This window comes from Pinus tabuliformis, chromosome 5_2, assembly GCF_031772625.1.
Source record: "Pinus tabuliformis cultivar Carrire ecotype Pingquan chromosome 5_2, CPIR1, whole genome shotgun sequence".
NCBI classification, from domain to species: Eukaryota; Viridiplantae; Streptophyta; class Pinopsida; order Pinales; family Pinaceae; genus Pinus; species Pinus tabuliformis.
The window spans coordinates 986,897,162-986,919,240 of NC_142306.1; positions in this window are offsets into that span (position 1 = coordinate 986,897,162).

Here is a 22,079-nt window from a genome sequence, read left to right on the forward strand (position 1 = left end):
TATTTAGGCACATGCCTATAATCAAAGGCTATTTCATTGTAAAGAATTAGCTATGTTGTAGGGATGGCATGCCTCACACAAAAGTGAGTTAGGAGTTATGCGAACCCCAATATGTTTAATAGCCATGAATCATATAGAGGATACATGGCCTAAAAAATTCAAGGATGAAGTACAAAGTGTACGACCGAATATAGCCATGGATGGAGTCAACCCACATTCCCTCCAAAACACCAATTATTTTGTTTGGCTTGTAGTAGTGATCAATAAAAATACCCCCCCATGGTTTCCATGAAGAATGAACATCTTATGTTGTTTCTCATAGTCCCTGACAGAAGACAAGTGAAGAATATGGATGTCTACTTACAACCATTGGTAGATGAATTGAAGTAATTATGGGAAGGGATACATGTGTACGATGTATCAAGACTCATCACAACAAAGAGGAGTTTTATGTTGTATGGCATATGTTCTTACACCATACATGATTATCCAGGCTTAGGAGTTTTCTTTGGTAAATTACATTTTTATTGATTTGTTTATATACATAACAATATTATTTTACATATGAATTTAATTCGCTACAATTGTTCTAATCTTCATGGTCGTTAATGTGATGTCCAGTATACAATAATTTCGCAGGTCTTGTAACAAAAAGGTATCATGGATGTAAATTTTCTGGACCTTCTCTCAAGGTTAGGTGGTCCAACAACCTACGAAATCTAGTGTATGACTACTCCAGGGTATTTCTCCCAAGAGAACACCCTTACATAAGAGCAACATCTTCTTTCAATGGTAAACCAGAGAAAACCTAAAGGCGTGCAATAATGACACCAGTTGAATGGGTTAAGGCATATGAGAGAGAAGGAGAAGGAGATTTCAAAAATGGTTGATTCAAATGAGGAGCCTATGTTCGATGATCCAAAATTATTCGACACCTATGTTGAGAAATTGCCCATTGGGATGAAAAGGAAATCTGTCTTTTATGATCTCCCATGTTAAGAGCATCTTACGATTTCCCACTTTCTAGATCCCATGCATATAATTAAAAATGTTTTATCTTCGAGGCACATATCAATGAAAGATAGTGACACATTGCCTGTTAGGAGAGATTTTATTTCTTCAAAAACTAAAAAGAAACATTGGCCAAGAGAAGAAACTAGAGGAGAGATTGGTCCCTCTTGGTCTTTCAAAGAAGTTGATGTCCCATGGATTTTAAAGAAAGATGGTATTTCTTTGGCAAAGGAAGTTATAATGAGTGTGAGGGTACCTTATTTATATGGGTCTTCACTATGACGTTACTTCATTGTGGAAGATCGTTTGTCGAGGTTGAAATTGCATGACCCTTTGAACCTTCTAAGAGTATGTATGTCAAAAAAATGATTTTATTATTTTATTTTTATTTTTATGCAATGGGATATTTTTGTATGATGTACTATTTAATGTGCAATGTCATTATCCTCTGCTTGTGTGTCGGTGTGTGAAGCAAGACTTCCCCCAAGACCTACGACGTGCCATATCTAAATTATCTACATTCATACATTAGATCACATCAAAGGAGATTCATATGGCTAGAATTCCACAGTGGAATCAAGTGATAATTGAGATTGTTTGTATGTTTGAGAAGGAATTGTCGACGAGTTTCATGGACTTGCAGGTTCATCTTCAAATTCACCTAATAGATGAGATTTAATTAGTTGGGGTGGTTTCTTATCGTTGGATGTTCTTCTTAGATATGTACATGAAGAAATTGAAAGGTTTTGTTTTACAAAGGGAAAACCCCAAGGGGTGTTTGGAAGAGGGGTATATATCGTATGAGTCTTTCTATTATGCTAGTGAGTACATAAAGAAAATCGACAACAAACCAAGTGTAGTGATTTGGGACAATGAAAGTGATGAAGACAAAAGAGAAGGGGAGCATCTCAAAATGAATGGAAAGAGGCACATGATAAAGAGTAAGTGACCTATCATTTGTCAAATTTCTACATATTAACTATTCGCATTGAGCTTCATACAAATGCATATTTTGATCTCTCTCTCTCTCTCTCTCTCTCTCTCTCTCTCTCTCTCTCTCTCTCTCTCTCTCTATATATATATATATATATATATATATATATATATATATATATATATATATATATATATATATATATATATATATATATAGATAGATAGATAGATATCTTGGTTTGATTTTATCAGCGAATTCTTAAATTGAAGCCATGAACAAATTCATTCTTTACAAAATGGAAGCGACACAACCATCGGTTGCATTGTATGAATAGAAGACGAGGAAATGGGACAGTGATAGGAAAGAATTCAAACAGTTAAATGGTAGAAGTGCACATTATCCTAATCATTTAAAAGAAAATATGCCTTTGACATGCCCTAACAATTGGGTTGTTGATAAAGTTATAGAGAAATACAGTGCATCTGTTTGTTACCTGTGTGCTGAAGAGGATGCGCTAAACATAAGGATTGGGTGAAACAAATCAGTGGTTATAATATCTTTCTATACAGTTTTTACTTCACACTTCAACTTTGAATTGTAACATCTACATATATTTTATATTTTTAATTATGTTCGAGTTATTAGACACATGACACTATGATTTTTTCACTTTTCTATAGGTGCATTATTTTCCATCTATGTGGGCATATGAACATCATTTTGGCACAAAGGATGTCGATGATGGGTGCATGACACAAGACTATGGAGTGGAATTCAAGTTCAACCAATCGAGTCATGCTAGCCACCTTGATCAAAATCTAATGCCGAGGACATTAGGCTATGTTGAAAACATACAAGAGATCGTTCAAGTGGAATTCTCTTTGTTCCAATGTGTTATTTTTAGATGCAAGTGGTGGGACACCTTTCATTGTAATAATGTAAAGGAATATCACGATATTGTGATGATATCTATCAACTATAGAAATATGTGGCATGAAGCTAGGGAGACTTATTTTTCCCAAAACACTGCAACTAGACATTTTTTTACCCAGATGTGTTGGATAGGGATTGGCAGTTTGTATTAAGACATGACCCTGATCAAAACATATTTTTGAGAACAATAATGTTATCATGCCAAGCAAGGAAGATAATCAGGGTGATGAAAACATAGAGTGATATGTATTTGTGTTATTTCATCGTTTATACTATTGTTTTATGTTTTTGTTTTCTTTATTTCGCTAATTATATTTCTTTTTATTTGTCTTGTTGCCATTTTATATAATTGGTAATATTTAAAAACATTTTTACACCTTTTTTTTAGCAGTGGAAACATTTTTACACTTAAAACTAAGTATTTCCAATTGTGTACAATATCTATGATAATAAGGATTCAAGGTCACAGTCCTTCTCAAATAGGAAAATGAGAATAATATAACCAAAATGAGAAAATAATGAATTTAAAAACAACATTGAATATTTATTCTTGATTTAGATACTTATTGGTTTATTAATTAGTTCACATGTTTTTCCTTCTTGCTTAGGTCAAAATCAATATAAATCATGTAGTGGTAACTCTATGAGGACTTTAACAATGAAAATATGTATTAATAATGTAAGATTAAATTCTTGGCATGAGAGGTAAAGTCGTGCTTACTATATTTAAATTACAGCTCTTGCAACATTATGTAAATTAAACAGAGATCTTATGCATGTATAAAATGTTGATTACATCTTTTTATGTACCATAAGAGAAACAAATGGGTTTACATGGATGCATGAGAGGTTTTATTTTTTCCTTCAGGGACATTGGAACAACTTTGACTTTTTTCAATGGTAATTATAAATAAAAGTTGAATTAATAAATATTTTATAGCTAAGAATTAAATGATAAATAATGTGATGGTGATTAAGAGGCTTTTGTTTGACTTTCTAATAGACTTGGTGATGCATTTTTCTTTCCTATTTAGATTATATAAAATAAATGTCTATTTTTATGTATTTATATGTAAATTTTTTAAAGTATAAATGTTTTTATCATTGTGAACATGGTGTAATATTAGGTAGGAGAAATATGAACACATGAATTTTAGTGACTTGAGGAGGCCTACATTCCTTAAGAGTGCTTGAGTCACTGCACTAATAGGGCAAGGGTATGAATCCCTCTCCCTCTCTCTGGCCTCCTATGGTTGGACCATATTTATTGGTCTACCATTTTCTCCTTCTCATGTTGTTTCTCCCTCTACTGACATCTCTGCTACATGATTAAAATATAAAATACATCAACCTCATACATAAAATACATATTTCTTTATTAAATGAAAAATGTATTTATAAATATGGAAATATGGCCTTCAATTAAAAAAAAAAAATTCCTTGTGTGCCCAAAAAATAGTAATGCACCAGCTCTGGTGCACTATTAAACAAAACTGCACTAGCATCAGTGTGCACATATGTATGATGCACCGTTATTGGTTCACATATTTAAATTTTCACCGTGGTGCATATTTCTTATGCATTGGTGCACACATATAGCCTTTTCACATTGGTATCGAGCATCGAGGTTATCGAATGCACCAAGTTATATTTTTTAATATTATTTTTGTGGTGCACCTGGTAAATATAAATGCACTAAGCATAACCTCAAAATGTACGCCTTGATGTATACTTTATAGCTTTTCATGGTGCATTTTCATTTACAAAACTCACTGCAACAATAGTGGTGCATTAGATTCATGCACCAAACTGCGTTTCACCCTATAAATTTATAGGGAGCACCGCTATCGGTGCAAGTCGAACATATTGAGTACACTGCGCAAGAAATTTTCTTTTTTCAAAAACTATGGATTTTTTTACCTAATTTTAAATTCTAATCTGCCAAAAAATTAAATTAGAGAGAAACGTAGACATTACCTGGACAATTGCTCATTGGAGAGGAATTGTTGACATGTAATTGAGAAAAACAAATTTTACCACCATTTGAGAAAATTGGGAAGCCAAACATTGAGAACGGTACAAAAGGATGGTAAGAAAGAGAAGCACCAATGTTAAGTCGCTTGCATGAGGAAAGATTGGCACTAGTGCTTCAAAGCTCTACAACACTACAGATGGTAAAATGAAATTTACAACCGAGAGTTTTTTTTTTTGTTTTTTGTTTTTAGTTTTTTTTTATTTAACCCTATTCCGGTGCATTATTATAACAACACCAGTGTGTCAGAAATCGAAAAGAACCGTTTTATTTTTAAATTGAAAAAAATATAGTGGTTCTTTTGTTAAGACACCCCATGGAGTTCTAATACATTTACCACATTGGTTCTTTGTTTGACTATATCACCGCATTTAAAAAATAAAAAAACCACCTATCAATTCTTTTTGGAAGATGCACTGAGGTGTTTAAATAAATGAACCACAATAGTGCTTCGTTGGAATATAGCACCACATTTTTTTGAAAATTAAAAACTATGTCGATGCTTCTTCTAAGCATACACCGGGGCATTTTTTATGAGCCCCAGAAATGGGTAACTATATGGCCTCATTTTGCGTATTATTTAATTTAATCCACCATTCTAAATATTTTTGTGCATGTTTTTGAATATATTTATGTCAATAGAGTGAATGGGTATAGTCACTTTTCCATGTAGTCTAAAGAATGTTTATTGCAGATTTTTTTGACAATTTTGGACAAAGACAAGGAAATTATGAGAAAATGAAAGGCAAACTCGAGGAAACGGGGAAGAGGACTTGTAGGAGGGGTTTCCCCTTCATTAATGACCCCTTCCTCAAATTCTCCATCAGCAGCTCGTAGTACAAAGGCCCACATTGATGATTCCAGGGGCAGCTGAGCAAGTCAAGTAGGGCTATTGTTATCTTCAGTTCTAGGAAGCCGAGTTCCTTAATTTTAGGAGGACTATTGGGAGTCCCCACTTGTATAAATAATAAGGCTTCGAGCCTCAGTAGGTTATCTAGTTCTTAGTATATTTTTGCACTTTTGTGCAGCATTGTACTCAGCTCATTTTTGAGCTCTTTTTGAAGACAATTTTTATGTCATGTAACTGCTATTTTTGATAATGAAGATGAATGAAGTTTTGAGCCAGCACTAATTTTTTTCTAGAGGGCTGAAGCTCTTGGGTTTGGGCCCAACCCAAGTTTCCCAACACCTCATTTGTGTACTTATATATTTTTATTTCCATTCATGAGTTAATTTATGTTGCATATACTCATTTTACTTCATTAGATTAGGTTGCTTTTAATGGTTAGAATAGTTGTTTTTGCTTCAAGTTGCCTAAGTAAGTTGTTGCAGTGACAGAAAAAGATCCAAAAAGGCTAACAACAGGTCTTGATCTCCTTTCTCCCTCTTTGGGACTATGATCTGAGGTCAAGGCACTACTGCTGCCACCAAAAACAAATTTTTTGCTCTTCCATGCAACTGCTAGTGTGATACTTTGATTTGGAAAAGTTGATATTGGTTCTGATTTAATTGCTTAGATCATTTTATGCCCTTTTACCATAGTTATCTTGCATGCTTTTCTTTTCATAAGCTATTGTTCAACATTTTTCTGGTTTTAGGCTAGAAATTAGGTTAACATAGACAAAAATTTGTTTTTTGGTTCCTGCTTTGGTCAGTTTTGAGAAGTAAGTTTGCAGATCTCTTGTAGAACATTCCAGATCATCATTCCTCCATAAAATAGCCAGCACCAGCTCACCTCTCATAGATCCCCCAGCTCATCTACCACATTTCGCAAATCTTCCCTAATTTCTGCATTTTTTCCATAAAGTTGTTTTCTTGCCATTTGAATAAATCCAACCATCTCCTTCGTCCCTGATCTTCCTTGGCAAGTTATAGACCCCTCAAAACCTTCATCCAGCCTTCATTTCCCCTTTCCCATCATTTTTCCACCTTCAAACGTCCAAAAACCACTTTCGGACTCCTCTTGTATATCCCGTGCAGCCTCTTGTAGAACTTCCTGTGAGTGATTTTTCGAAGTCTGATCACAATGGAAGTCTTTAGAAGGGTACTAGGGGATTCTTAGGACCTCTCCACACCTTCTTGAGGAAGAGAAGAAGTTGAAACTATTTCCTTCTACCCTTAAGGATGCAACATTGCGCTGGTTCATGGGGTTACCTGGAAACAGTATCACAACTTGGGCTCAGATGCAGCAAGTGTTTAACAAAAAATAGTGGGACTACTGTAGGTCAAAGGATACCAAGGAAGAAATCTTCCAAATGACGATGGGAAGTGATGAATCTTTAGAAGACTATGAAGAAAGGTTTCAACTCAGTTATAAAAGGGTCAGGTGCACACTTGACCCCAAATCTCTGAAGTTGGTTCTGCTCATAGGAGTCCCTGAAGACCTTCTAGATACCCTCCATTCACTGGCTAGGGGAGACATCTACCAACTGCCTTATGATGACATAAAGAATGTGTTTAGAAACCATTCTAGGTCAGCTAGAAAGAGAGGTAGGGGAAGTTAACCTTTAGCCAGTACATCCTCATCCAGTTCATCCCTTAGAAATGAACTTGAGAATCGGCTTGAAGATTTCAAGAGCAAAATGAGGCAGACTCTTGCCATGCAAATGGATACCTTGCATATCAAAAGGAAGCAAGAGGAAGCCGAGAGGGCTTTGTCCATCTTTTGTCCTAAGTGCACTAGAAAGCATTCTAGGAACAAATGTCCATTGCACTCTATAGAAGCGTGTTTAGTTTGTGAAGAAGACCATCCTACGAATCAGTGCCTTTCCTTGCCCGGAATAGAAGCTGCATATCAAGGGGCCGAAGGAGCCACTGAACCACTCTATTTCATGAAGAAAAGGAGGCCACATGGACCCAGACCTTACCAGCAAGGAATGCCAGGGACATCCCAGACTTATTACAACCCCAACCAAGCCACTTCCATGCCTTCTTGGGGTCCCCCTTCTCATCCTTCCTGGTCCACACCCCCTCCTTGGTCATATCCTCCTCAATACCAGGCTCCACCAGTCAGTCATTTGTTTCACTCTTATGCTCAACCACGGCCTTAGTGGAATGCACCTCAGGAGGGGTGGAGGCCCCAGTACAACTCTCCTCCCACACTTTTGCCTCCACCACCTGCTCAACCTCAACCATTACCTCTTGTTCCACCAAGACAACCCTAAATACCTGCTCAACCGAACCCAAACCCCAACAACAGATAGGCCCAACAGGTATATAGTGGAGAAACATCATGTCCGACCTATGCTATGGAGATTCAGGAGATTAACCTACGATCTGGGAAGGTTCTCCTAGATAGCCAACCTCCTCCTAAGGAGGCTGAGGAAGAAAAACAGGAAAGTGAACCAAAAGTCATTCCACCATTTCCTGAGAGACTAACTGGAACCACACAACCGACCCCAGAAGAAACTGAACTTCTGGGAGAATTAAAACAGTTATGTGTAAAGATACTACTTCTCCAAGCCATAAAGGATGTGCCCATATACAACAAGATGGTTAGGGAGAAGTGCTTCAGGCACCCATGCAAGCACAAGAGAGATGCTCCAACTATCAATGTCATAGGACAACTGTCCGACCTAATGTTGGGGCAGGTCATCTGTCCAAAATATCTAGACCCCGGGAGTCCTGTAGTCGATGTCCACATCAATGGCACCATAATCCCCCATACCTTGATTAATCTAGGGGCTGCCATTAATGTGATGACGAGGGACACTATGCTCAAGCTCAACCTTTAGGTTTCCCTGAGAAAGACCACCATAGTCCTGCAGTTAGCAGATCGCTCCATCGTGACCCCTTAGGGGATTGTGGAAGATGTAATGGGATCTATTGATTCCTGGGAGTACCCTACTGATTTCCTGGTTATCCAGCAAAAGGAAAAGCTCATTGGGTATCCTCTCATCCTGGGAAGACCTTGGTTGGCTACTAGAGATGCCTACATCAGTTGTCGAGCTGGGAACATGACAATCAAGAATGGGCATATGTCCAAGCAGTTGGTCCTATATCCTCCTGCCCAACCTCTGTTAGAACATGATTTACCTCTCTAGTTGGAGGAGGAAGATGAGGATGAAGTCTATTTCGCACCATTGTGTACAGTAGAGGCTACCATGGGGGGCCCACAAACCGAGGATGACCTTATTGAAAACTTGATTCAGAATCCACCCCCAGTGTGTTGCCATTAGAAGAGTTGGTGGAAGAAACCCAGGCCAATCCTGTAGTTGATCTCTGTGTGGCTGATCTAACCTCTCTCCGAGTGAAGAATGTGGAATTTGGCCCAGAAAGAACCTTGAGGATCAACTCATCCCTATCCACCTCTCAGGAGAAAGAACTATGTAACTTATTGGAAAACCACTTGGATGCTTTTTCTTGGAGCTATAAGGAGATGAAGGGAGTCCACCCTTCAGTCTATACTCATCACATTTACATTAAAGAAGATTGTAAACCAGTCAGGCAGCCTCAAAGGAGGATGAATCCAACCCTTAAGGACATTGTCAAAGAAGAACTGCAAAAGTTGTTGGATGCAGGATTCATCTACCCCATCTCTGACAGTGAATGGGTCTCTCCTTTGGTGCTAGTGCCAAAGAAAAATGGGAAGTGGAGAATTTATGTAGACTATCAGGAATTGAACAAGGCCACCAAGAAGGACCATTTCCCTTTGCCTTTCATTGATCAAGTGTTAGATGGCCTAGCAGGGAAGAAGTTCTTCTCCTTCCTAGATGGGTTTAGCGGGTACAACTAGATCCAAATCATCCCAAAAGACCAAGATAATACCAATTTCACTTGTCCTTGGGGTATGTTTGCATACTGGGTCCTTCCTTTTGGGTTGTGCAATGTCCTCGCCACTTTCCAAAGAGTAGTATTGAGCATATTTGCTGAACTGGTTCATGATTTAGTGGAAATCTATATGGATGACTTTACCCCTTATGGTTCTAACTTCCAGGAAGCTTTGACTAACTTGGGAAAAGTTTTAGCCAAATGCATCGAAATGAACTTGTCCCTCAGTCCTGAAAAATGCGAATTCCTAATGATTGAAGGGACCGTGCTAGGTCATACAATTTCTCAGCAAGGATTACAGATGGATCCCAACAAGATTGTTATCATCCAAAGGCTACCACCTCCTCAAAAGGTAAGAGATGTTCAGAGTTTCCTAGGGTTAGCAGGGTATTATAGAAGATTCATTAAGGATTTTAGTAAGCTAGCCTCTCCATTGTTTGGTCTTTTGGGAAAATATGTTGAGTTCATATGGACTGACAACTTTCAAGAGGCTTTGGATACCTTGAAAGGTAAACTGGTAACTACCCCAATTTTGAGAGGTCCAAACTGGGCCCTACCTTTCCATATTCACACAAATGCCTTGAACAAAGCAATAGGAGCAACCTTAGGGGAAGTTGATGAGAAGTTGCCTTATGCCATATATTTTGTCAGTAAGAACCTGTCTAAGGCAGAATTAAACTACACTACAACTGAAAAGGAGCTCCCAGTTGTAGTCCATTCCCTAAATAAGTTTAGACACTACTTCACCGGCTATCAAACATTTGTACACACCGACCATGCCGCAATTAGGTATTTGATGCATAAACCAGATGTAAATGCTCATAAGATGGTTACTTTTATTGCGGCAATTTGATTTGACCATTGTTGATAAGCTGGGTAAGGAAAATGTTGTTGCTGATTTTCTGTCTAGATTAGATTTGCCTACAGGTGAATAAGGAATGGTGGATGATCAAATGCTAGATGAACACCTATTTGCTATTTCAGTACTCTCTCCATGGTTTGCTGATATAGCAAATTACTTGGTTTCAACACAGTTTCCGCCACACATGTCCTCAAAAGGGAAGAGCAAGATCGTGAGGAAAAGTGCCCCATTCACCTGGATTGGGGGGCAATCTTTTTAAACTCTGCCCATATCAGATTTTGAGGCGATGTGTTAGGGAGAAGGAAGTTTTTGACATTCTCCTAACCTATCACGATGGGCCTTGTGGGAGCCATTTTGCAGCAAAAAGCACTGCCTTCAAAATTCTGCAAGCAAGTTACTATTGGCCCACTCTTCATCAAGATGTCAAAAAATATATCAACCAATGTGACCGATGTCAAAGGATGGGGAAACCTACTCCAAGGGATGAGATGCCCCTGCAACCTCAAGTGACTTTCGAGCCATTTGAGAAGTGGGGCATGGACTTTGTGGGTCCCATCAACCCTCCTTCAAAATAGAAATCTTACATCATTGTGTGTATTGATTATCTAACAAAATGCACAGAAGCAAAGGCGATCAAGGCAGCAACAGAAGAAAAAGTAGCTGAGTTTTTGAGGGAAAATATCTTTTACAAGTTTGGTTGTCCAAGAGAATTAGTCACAGATAAGGGAGTTAGTTCACCTCCAATCTGATTGAAGACCTGCTCACCCATCACAAGATTAAGCACAGAACTTCCACCCCTTATCATTCGCAAGAAAATGGCCAAGTGGAAGTCATTAACAGAGATTTGGAAGGGATTTTGACTAAGGCAGTGAGAAGCAGCAGGAAAGATTGGGTAGATCGATTGGTTGAGGCCACCTAGGCCTATAACACCACATAGAAAACCACCACAGGGTTCACACCCTATGAGCTGGTCTACAGGAAGAAAGATTTGTTGTCAATAGAATTTGAATATAATACATTAAGGATGGAAGCTCAGCTGGACCTAGATCTCAGCCATGCACAAAAGGAAAGGTTACTTCAGCTAAATGGATTGGATGAGAAGAGATTGCAGGCCCTTCTCCACTTAGAGGTAGTCCAACATCAAAGAAAAATATGGCATGACAGTGATCCAGGTTATCTTTTGTTTATAGATGCATTTAAAGAATTAAATATATAGTTTGTAGCTTAACCAAAGAGAAACTTTAAATGTGCACATGTGAGAGAAAGAAGAAGAAGAGCATAAGAAGACAAGAAGATGAGAAATTGATAACGAAGGTCATCCCTCCTGGACTACATCTCTGGGCCCTGCTCGATCAATGAGGAGGCCTTCATTCATTAAAAATGGCATCAAAAGAAGTTACATTCATCAATTACAAAAATGGAGCATTATACCTCCATCTTGAAAAATGCCTGAAAATTGGAGAGCTCTGTTGCAGACACTGACACCACCGTTGGATTCCCTTCGCCGAGAGGTGAAAAATCGATATAAAACTTACCCAATTCTGAGACTAGACCAAAATCACCCTCCTGCAAAAATTCAGTCAAGCATGGTTCCACCAGTGGTTTCTGAATGCTCAGGGTTCCACTGCCTCTGTCTCGGTTTCCGTGCTTGGGTCGTTGTACCTCTGCTCTCCTCCTCATGCTGAAATATGATGTTTAAATAATAATATGGCAGACTTACCATTGGTTGTTATGGTTTACTTTTACACCACATAAATTTGCCCCAACTGCAACCATATATAACCCTTATGTGTATTAATATATATCAAAATCTTGTCATTGGGGGGTGGGCCCATACTTCACGGGACCCGCACCCTTCCCCATCCCAACAAAATCCACATGAAATCTTGAAGGTTGGTGCTGTACATGGTTTTGGGTGGCTTTGGGTGGCGGGACCACCACGTGACCACCTACCCAAGCCTCCAATGTACCCATCGTTGATGGTAACGCGGTTATAACTTTAACTTTATGGCATATACGATGGTTTGAAGTTATGCTTTGGTTGTTATATACATTTTGGTAATATATATATACATATGTTAATCCTAACAACCTTCCACGTGGGTTTTTTGAAGTTTGTTTAAACCATACTCCACCAAATATATTCGTTACCCATTATATCCATGCCATGGGGTTTTGGATTATATATATATTTGGATTTTGGGGTATATTAAAATTTGGGTTTTGTTATATAGTTAGCTTAATAACTATATAAAAATTATTGCTATAACCAAAATGCTATTTGTTGCTTGTGCAGGTTTAGGAGGCCACTGGAGGGATGCCAAGTGTCAAGTTGTCATGTGGCGCACTATAGGCCTCATTTTTCTCCTGCCATACCAATATTTGAAGAGCTCTATCTTTTGCATACGAGCTCAGATTGACGAATCGTTTGCACCACTACGATCAGGAAGACGAGCCCTTTCAACTGATGCCACCAAATTCTCCTTTCTACCATTTTGAATTTCAAGCTTTATCCATCCCCTTAGTGTCTTGAGATTCTCTTGGATCAGACAGACACCTCAAAGAAAAACAATTCCAAGACGGAGATTGGGCGCTGTTGTATGATTCAAGATATAAATATTTCAAGGGAAAACTGAGGACAAGATGGTTGGGACCATACACAGTAGAAAAATGCAATGACAATGGTTTAGTCCTGATCCGTACCATTGATGAAGAAGCCATCCCCATGCTTGTCAATGGGCATAGGTTGAAGATCTACAGGAAGCCCCTTTCCAAGCAGGAATTCATTGAGAATCTGAGTAAAATGGTGTTGGTAGTGGAGCAAGTCTCTGCCTCCACTCCACCCACACCTTGAGCTATAACAAAAAAAAAAGAAAGAAAAAAACGAAAAAAGATCCTTGGGTGAAAACTTCTTGGAGGTGCCTAGGGTAGGTAGTGAGGGTGAAAACCTCCTGGAGGCACCCCAGGTGTCTCATAAGAAAAAAAGAGAAAAAAAGAGAAAAAAGAAAGAGAAAAAGAAAAGGATGAAAAACAAAAAAAAAACCTAACTTCTTTTGAATGCATTACAGGTTGCAGGAGGGTCACACAAGAGAAAAAAGACATGGCCAAGCTGCATGCACCCTTGATAGATCATTCCTCCATCGCCATTTTCTTTTCCTAGGCCTTGTCTCGCTTGTTCTGAAAATTTTTCATCCTACAGGAAACTCTGTGCATTCTCCAGGAGGCTCATGTAGAAACTACAAAAAGCTCAAAATCAAGTTCAGAGAAGAATACGAGGGCTAGGAATTTTTCCAGAGGGCCTGTGGACCTCCCTGCCACCATTCATCCTCTTAATTCTCCATTCCATCCTTACACACCCACATTTGCACACGTTTTTCCTTCCCTGCACAGAAAACACAGAAATTCTGTTTCTTTCGTTTTTAAGAAAAAAATGATGATGAATAAAACAACAGCATTCTTCACTTGTTTCTTACCTGATGTATTCCAGCTGTTACTCCTTTCCTTCAGAACCTTTTGTAGCTGTCTCTTCAGTCCCTGCTCAAGCATCAACCAGAAATTTTAGAGGGAGAAGCAGCTACAGGAAATCCTGCAGGATTCCTGTAACAGCTGATCCCTTTAAAAAACAAGCTCCAGAGGCAGGGTCAGTGCAGCGAAGATGTATACAATGTACAAGGAGTGGTGCCTGATCAAAAATCACCAGCAGAAGCCACCAGTTCAGAGGCCACGAGCACCAGCAGTAGCAGCAATAAAAAAAAACAAAGTGCCAAGTCCGAGCATGCAGAGCACGGTAGCGACTAACAGGTAAGTGGCTAAACTTGTTCCTCTGTTGCATGAATATTATTTAGGAACTGCATGAACCATTGAGATGGTCGTGATCAAATGAAATTGGTGGCCAGCTAACTGGCCACCCTCGTTCAGTTCAAACCACCCTCGTTGAGTTCAAACAAGCTTCGTCCCATTCAAACAGCAGTTCAGATACGCAGTCAGCATGTGTGGCCCGTCAACTCGGGAAGAAAAAAACTCAGAACCGGTAGTGGTGGTGGCGTATAACAGGAATAATGGAAGTGATGGTGGGCAGGTGACATGAAATACCATAATGGCACTGGAGTAGGACCAACAGTCCAGATGGGGATAACGTACCCATCCTGCCACCTCACCTCGTCACTGTAGATCAAGCCATCAACGTAAGTACACTGCGGTCGAAGCCTTCACCACCTTTTGTTTTCATTTGAGTCGATGAGTTCTTGACTGCAGTAACTCACCTACCACCTTCAAACCAGTGAACCAGTCGTTCTCTGTCAGTTTTCAAAACCCTCCTGCTTATCAGGCTCTATAGGAGCATTATCGCATTCTATAGGAGTAGGAACACCATCTACAGGAGGCTTTCTACAGGTAGGCCAGAGAGCAGCTTTGCAGAGGAAAAATTCGAAATTTTTTCCAAATTCGAGCTCAAAAAGAGGTAGGCTTAGAAACACACTCTGCATGCGATATATATATACAAGGTGGTGGGATTAGAAGCAAAGTATTGGGCTGAAAAGGAAAGGAACGTGAGCACAAAACTCTACCCGTGTTTTTCTGAATTCTATACAGTCTCTCTGTTTTCTTCTATGCACTAAAAATCTGTCTTTTTCTTCCTCGTATTCTTTTGTAAAAAAAAGGTGCAACCATAGAAAATCAAGCCTATGAAAAAGTGTGAATTTGCATTTGGAAGCCTATTCATTTTGTGAGAAAGAAGAAAAGAATTGTTTCCTATACTCTCTGTTTTGTCAAAATATTGATTTCCTCAAAACAGAAAAAACCCGAGAAGTAAATTCAGGTTGAGAACAGGGTTTGAAGGGAGGAAAAATTGCACATTGCTGTTGTGAAAGAGAGAAACACAAAGAATTCCCTCTCTGATTCCAGAAAGATAAACCTCAGCTATTCCTCTGTTTCCAGTTTTGAAAGTTGTTGCTTTCCTCCTCACCTGAGCATTTCCAAAAGTCACTAAAAACCATGCCAGGAGGTTTTATGAGAAAGGAGCCTTTGAACTCCAACAAATTGCATGAGCAACGAGAAGTGGTGGCCCTCTTCACCAGGGCAAACTGGATGTCTTTCTTTGAGAGAATTCATGGATGTGATGAGGAGGTGACCAAGGAATTCCTAATGTCCTTAAGACCCCATTCAAAAACACATGCTACGGTCAATTTCAGGGGTCTGACCATAGAGCTTACACCAAAATTTATTAGCAGAATCACAGGTCTTCCACTTGGGCTCCCTTGGAGCAAAGAAGAAAAACCACTAGGACAGGTTGCTAAAAAGACATTTTTTCAGCCTTATGAACATCCTGTAGAGGATAAGAATGGGATTAGAAGGACAAGTTTACCTCATCCATGGGGTGAGGTCAGCTACCAAATCATGAAATATATCTCCTATGAATGAAGATATAGTATAGTCTGTGGTTATCACTTCAGATTATTGCATGAATTACGATATGGAATGGACCTACCTACAACTAGAAAACTCAGTTTGCCATATTTTCTTCTCCAGTCTTTGATAGAGTGTGGCACCAAATTGAATGCAAGGGTTCCAAACCAACTGGCCCACCATGGGCTCATTAAATTGTTAGTAGAGGATTCCCTCCACACATACACCATCCCTATAGCCTAGGAAAGTTTCAGGAATATGACTAGGGAAGATGACATAAAAAATCTCATAGATGAACTTAGTCCATCTGGCAGTGAAGAGGAGGAGCAGACAAAGGAACTTGAAAAGGAAATCCATGAGGAAGCACGAAATATTCAGGTAGAAGAAGAAAAAGAGGAAAAACAGAGAGAAGAAGAGAAAAATGACACAACCATTGTTGAAACTAAGGCAGAGAAGGAAACAACATCAAAAGCAGAAAAGAGGAAATGGAAAAAAGCTAAGAAGAAGAAGACCAAGACAACTCAGAAAAACATTGCCACTGGAAAGGTAGAAACTCAACAAGAAAAGGAGAAAACACCACCTGAGACAACAAAAATTAAAACAGGAACAACAGACACAGGAAAAACTACAGAGGGTGAAGAAGAAAAACAGCGGGAAGAAGTATCCCCTGAAACACTGGCAAGAGAAGTAGCATTGAAACACTGATGAAACAACAACAAGAAGAAGAACCACAGACAGATAGTGAAACACTGATGAAATAGCAGCAAGAAAGAGAATCTCAGGCAGCAACTAAAGTGCTGATTTTGAAAAAGCAGCTGCAGGAAAAGGAAGCCCAGTTAGCCTACATGGCCATCTGGGAAATGGAGGCATTGTAGTGCAAACAACCAACTAAATCCTATGCACTGTATCTCAAAGACCAGTGGCTCCAATTCCAGATTAAGACATTGGCCCAGAGGGGCACAATCCCATTTCAAGATTATGGTCAGTTTATGCATTTATGTGATCATAGTTCAGCCGAGGATAAAGCAAGGCTAACAGAATTTTACCTACACAACACGACACTTCCTGACATGAATTTATGGGATCCAAATGCTGCATTGGTAGACTTACAGCTAATGGCTATGGCTTCTTGGATGAGCCATGAGGAAAAGAGAGCAGTGGAAATTCAGAAGATAATGGAAAAAGAGCTAAGTGAGCCCCTGATGATAAGGGCAGAACCAGCAAAACCATTGGCTCTCATCTATGCCCACCAACACCTTGCAACCAATCCCCAAGTTCTCCCTAATTATGTTGATAGGCAAGCACAAGCTATTGCTCATTTTGAAGATATGGAGAGATTGTTTGGCAATGACTGCCTTCATGCCTGCATGAGAAGGTGGAATACATTGCCACATAGCTTAAGGATCAGGGAGTATCACTCCCCAAATAGAATGAGGGAGGCCATGAGGAGAGTAGCCCTATATAAACACTCAATGCAAGACTTGAAAGCCAACTGGATTGGTCTTAAGTTTAGTCTTCCACTACTGTTAGGACTGTTGGAAGGAGTTAAGGAGGAGGAAGAATAGAAACAATGGGAGGAAGTGGACAGGAAAGCAGGTTTCCATGATAGAGAGAAAGACATCACATCAGAGGCTTGGGATGTCAGGGAATCTGTCAGAGCTATTAAAGATGAAGAGCTAGATTAGTTGCTCAGAGGATGAGAAACCCATTGAGCAGGGGGGTGATGGTGAGCCCCAGAAATGGGTAACTATATGGGCTCATTCTGCCTATTATTTCATTTAATCATCCATTCTCAATAGTTTTGCGCATGTTTTTGAATATATTTATGTCAGTAGAGTGAATGGGGATAGTCACTTTGCCATGTAGTCTAATGAATGTTTATTGCAGATTTTTTGGACAATTTTGGACAAAGACAAGGCAATCATGAGAAAATGGCACCCAAACTTGAGGAAACACGGAAGAGGACTTGTAGGAGAGGTGTCCCCTTCATTAATGATCCCTTGCTTGAATTCTCCATCAGCAACTCAGAGTACAAAGGCCCACATTGATGATTCCAAGGGGCGGCCGAGCAAGTCAAGTAGGGTTGTTCTTATCTTCAGTTCTAGGAAGTCGAGTTCCTTAATTTTAGGAGGACTATTGGGAGTCCCCACTTGTATAAATAAGAAGGCTTCGAGCCTCAGTAGGTTAGCTAGTTCTTAGTATATTTTCGCACTTTTGTGCAGCATTGTATTAAGCTCATTTTTGAGCTCTTTTTGAAGAAAATTTTTATGTGATATCACTGCTATTTTTGATAATGAAGATGAATGAAGTTTTGAGCTAGCACTGATTTTTTTTCCAAAGGGCTGAAGCTCTTGGGTTAGGGCCCAACCCAAGTTTCCCAGCACCTCCTTTGTGTACTTATATGTTTTTGTTTCCATTCATGAGTTAATTTCTGCTACATATACTCATTTTACTTCATTAGATTAGGTTGTTTTTGATGGTTAGAATAGTTGTTTTTGCTTCAAGTTGCTTAAGTAAGTTGCTACAATGATAGAAAAAGATCCAAAAAGGCTAACAACAGGTCTTGATCTCCTTTCCCCCTCCTTGGGACTATGATCTGAGGTCAAGGCACTACTGCTGCCACCAAAAACACAGTTTTTGCTCTTTCATGCAACTGCAAGTGTGATATTTCGATTTAGAAAAGTTGATATTGGTTCAGATTTAATTGCTTAGAACATTTTATGCCATTTTACCATAGTTATCTCACATTCTTTTCTATTCATAAGGTATTGTTCAACATTTTTTTGTTTTTAGGTCAGAAATTAGGTTAAGATAGACAAAACTCTGTTTTTTGGTTCCTGATTTGGTTAGTTTTGAGAAGTAAGTGTGTAGATCTCTTGTAGAAAATTCCGGATCATCATTCCTCCATAAAATAGCTAGCACCAGCTTACCTCTCATAGATCCCCTAGCTCATCCACCACATTTCCCCAATCTGCCCTAATTTCTGTGTTTTTTCCATAAAGTTGTTTTCTTGCCATTTGAACAAATCCAACCATCTCCTTCATCCCTGATCTTCTTTGACAAGTTATAGACCCCTCAACACCTTCATCCAGCATTCATTTCCCCTTTCCCATCATTTTTCCACCTTCAAACCTCCAAAAACCACTTTCGGCTTCCTCCTGTAGATCCCCTACAACCTCCTGTAGAACTTCCTGTGAGTGATTTTTCGATGTTTGATCACAATGGAAGTCTTCAAAACGGTACTTGGGGCTTCTTAGAACCTCTCCATACCTTCCTCATGATCTGCAATAGCCAACTCCATCTTCCTTTTCCACCAAACCTCTGCATAGTCACAACCAATCAAATCATAAGCATAATCATTCCACATAAAAATACTCAATAAGTACAAAAAGATGATTTCTTCTCATTTCTCTTCAAAAGTAGCTTGAATAAATGCAATTTACCTTTTCAGTAGTCAACGGAACCCATTTCAGCAGTTTCCATCTCTTTTCTTGCAAAAGTAGGGTTAGTTGGTAAACTAGGTTTTTCTAGGGTTTGCTAGGGTTTGCATTTCATTCCAGTTTTCCTTCTCTTTCTACAAGTAGAATAGCCCTTGTAAAGGTAGCTTCCTTTCGTCATAGTTAGAGCTTCTTCTAAGAACTCATAAAAGTTGGCTTGAGCTCCTAGCGAACTTGCGCCAGCTGATCAAGTGACAGCCTGCAGTAAGAGCTAGTACTTGTGCATACAACACCGTCACTTTCAAGTTTGTTACGAACTACCAGGTTGATAAAAGTAAAGAAGGAAGCCCCAGGAGTTGCAGCATTATTGCTGCAATACTAGAGCTCACCAATTTTACTACAAGAATAGCACCGATGGTCTGCATTTATAGAAAATTGTCAATTTTTAAAAGTTAACGTTTTCCCAGTGCTATCTATTATTCTACCACTAGTGCGATTTGTTATTTAGCGCATTATTCTTTTATAAAAAAAATTGCAGCAGTGCACAATGTTCTATTTGACATCGGTGCTCGTACGGATGGTAAAACACCAGTGAGCTTGTATATTATATATGAATCGTAAAAAAACAATCTGATTAAACATCCACACACCCACCTCCGCTAGTGATCTCTTATACAAATGGATTTTTCAGCTATTTTGATAAGGTATTCTGCAAAAACCTTAGTTGGAAGGTATTTTCCTTGTATTGTGATGTCTAAAATATCATATATTGAAGACGTGATCTCCATCCAAATTCCATTCAATTTGTTTCTACAACTTGGAATTATTTGAAGTTTAATAACTATATAATTGATTGACTTTAGATTCTCTTGCTCAAATTTCTCTAAATATTTCTTTAGTCTGTAAATTTCTTGATTTTTTAAGCTTAAATATGATAATTCTTGTGTTAATTCCTCCATTGCGTCATTTCTACCTTAACTTACTTGGGATGTAGAAGGCACTGTACCTTCTTCTTGCTCTCTTTCCTCCAGTAGTTGTTCCATATGTGTTTCCATACTCTGCATCTGCAAATTCTACTAAATCATTACTGATAATAGCAATTATTTTTCTTTTCCAATCTCTCTAATTTCTTGCATTTGTGGATGTTCAATAGTTGGCAACATTAATCTTTTGTGAAGATCTTGAATGTCTAGGTGAAAAAATGAAAATGGGAAACACTTTTTGGAATTAGGTTATTATGGTAAATGAGCATTAGGAGAACTAATACTAATAGAAATAATTATGAGAAAATAGTATGAACTGCATGTAATACTATACTTTTATATCTAAACTTTTTTTAGAGAAAAAAATTGCCAACTGTGAAAATGTTGATGGATACCTAAAAAATGAAAACATCAAAAAATAAGGAAAAGCATTACCCAAATTCACATTTTATCCTATCTGCATTTATGTTCTTTATGATTTCCTAGGTAACAATGATATCATGAGGTTCTAATCCCAATTTGATAATTATGTCCTCTAATGATTTGTTCTAGTATCCTTAGCAAGAGAGGACATTCTCTACACCTTATCTCATAAATTGTGTTGTTGGGCATGGAATCCCCCCCCAGGCATGTTTTGGGGCTTAAAGCCCAAGTTTTGACCAAGTCCATTGTAAAGACTCCTCGATTTGTGGGTGTGAAGCGCAAAGTCATAATAGAGTTATAGGGTTGTCCTCTCTTGGTATTGTAAGGTAATGTCGGTTTGAAAGATCTACCCATGCTCCATGGACCATGGGATTGTATAAATAGAGTAAGGCTCTAAGTGTAGAAAAACACATAGATCTATAGAGAGAAGCAGGTTGAGTCTAAGGAATTGATTGAGTCGAAGTGTAAGTTGTTTCTTTGGGTTTTAGAGTAGGAGAAGACTCTACAGTTGTGTACACAGAGGCCCAGTAGTCCGCAGCTGAGTGCGCAAGGCGGGTCGAGTCTGTAACCATTGGAAGCATTAATAACTTAGAGAAGTTATATCATATTTCTATGTATCTTTTCCTGCTTTATGTATTATTGAGTATGAATTGCAAGTTCACTATTTATTTGCTGCGCGAACTCATATGAATGTGCTGTATAAATAAATATAACATAAGGCATCCATTTATGCGAAGATAACTAACTGGTGTAAGAAGATAAGTAAGATATCGGGTGTGACTTAGGGGAATAGTGTAGAGCGCTGCTCTAGCAGTGTGGAAGCCCCACAGCCCCTGGTTCAGGTAGCGTGAAGGAAAATATATCAGGGCGCAAAGGGCAGGGAAGTGTGTGAAGGAACCTGTGCGCAGGGACTAGTAGTTGGACCAACTCAACCCCTCAGACATCTCAAGGGTTCGGAAACCTAGTTCCAACACCCCCCCCCCCCCATACTACTTCATATGAGACCTCAGTCTGTGCTCCGTTGACTATTGTCGAAAGGCCCAGTAGTACAGGGATTTGTTTGGTTAATTAACTCCGAACCTGGCTCAGGCCCCAACAAGCCAAAAAATGGTTCTGTTGCCAGGACCGGGATCCGCATAGAGATGTATGATGTCGTATCACTAGAATCCAACTAAGGAAGGAATTGAAGATTGGTTGGATAAGAAGATTCACGAGTTCGCGGGGTAGGAGAATAGGAATCCACGATTATCAATAGAAGAGTGGTTAGACTACTACCTGTACAGAGAGA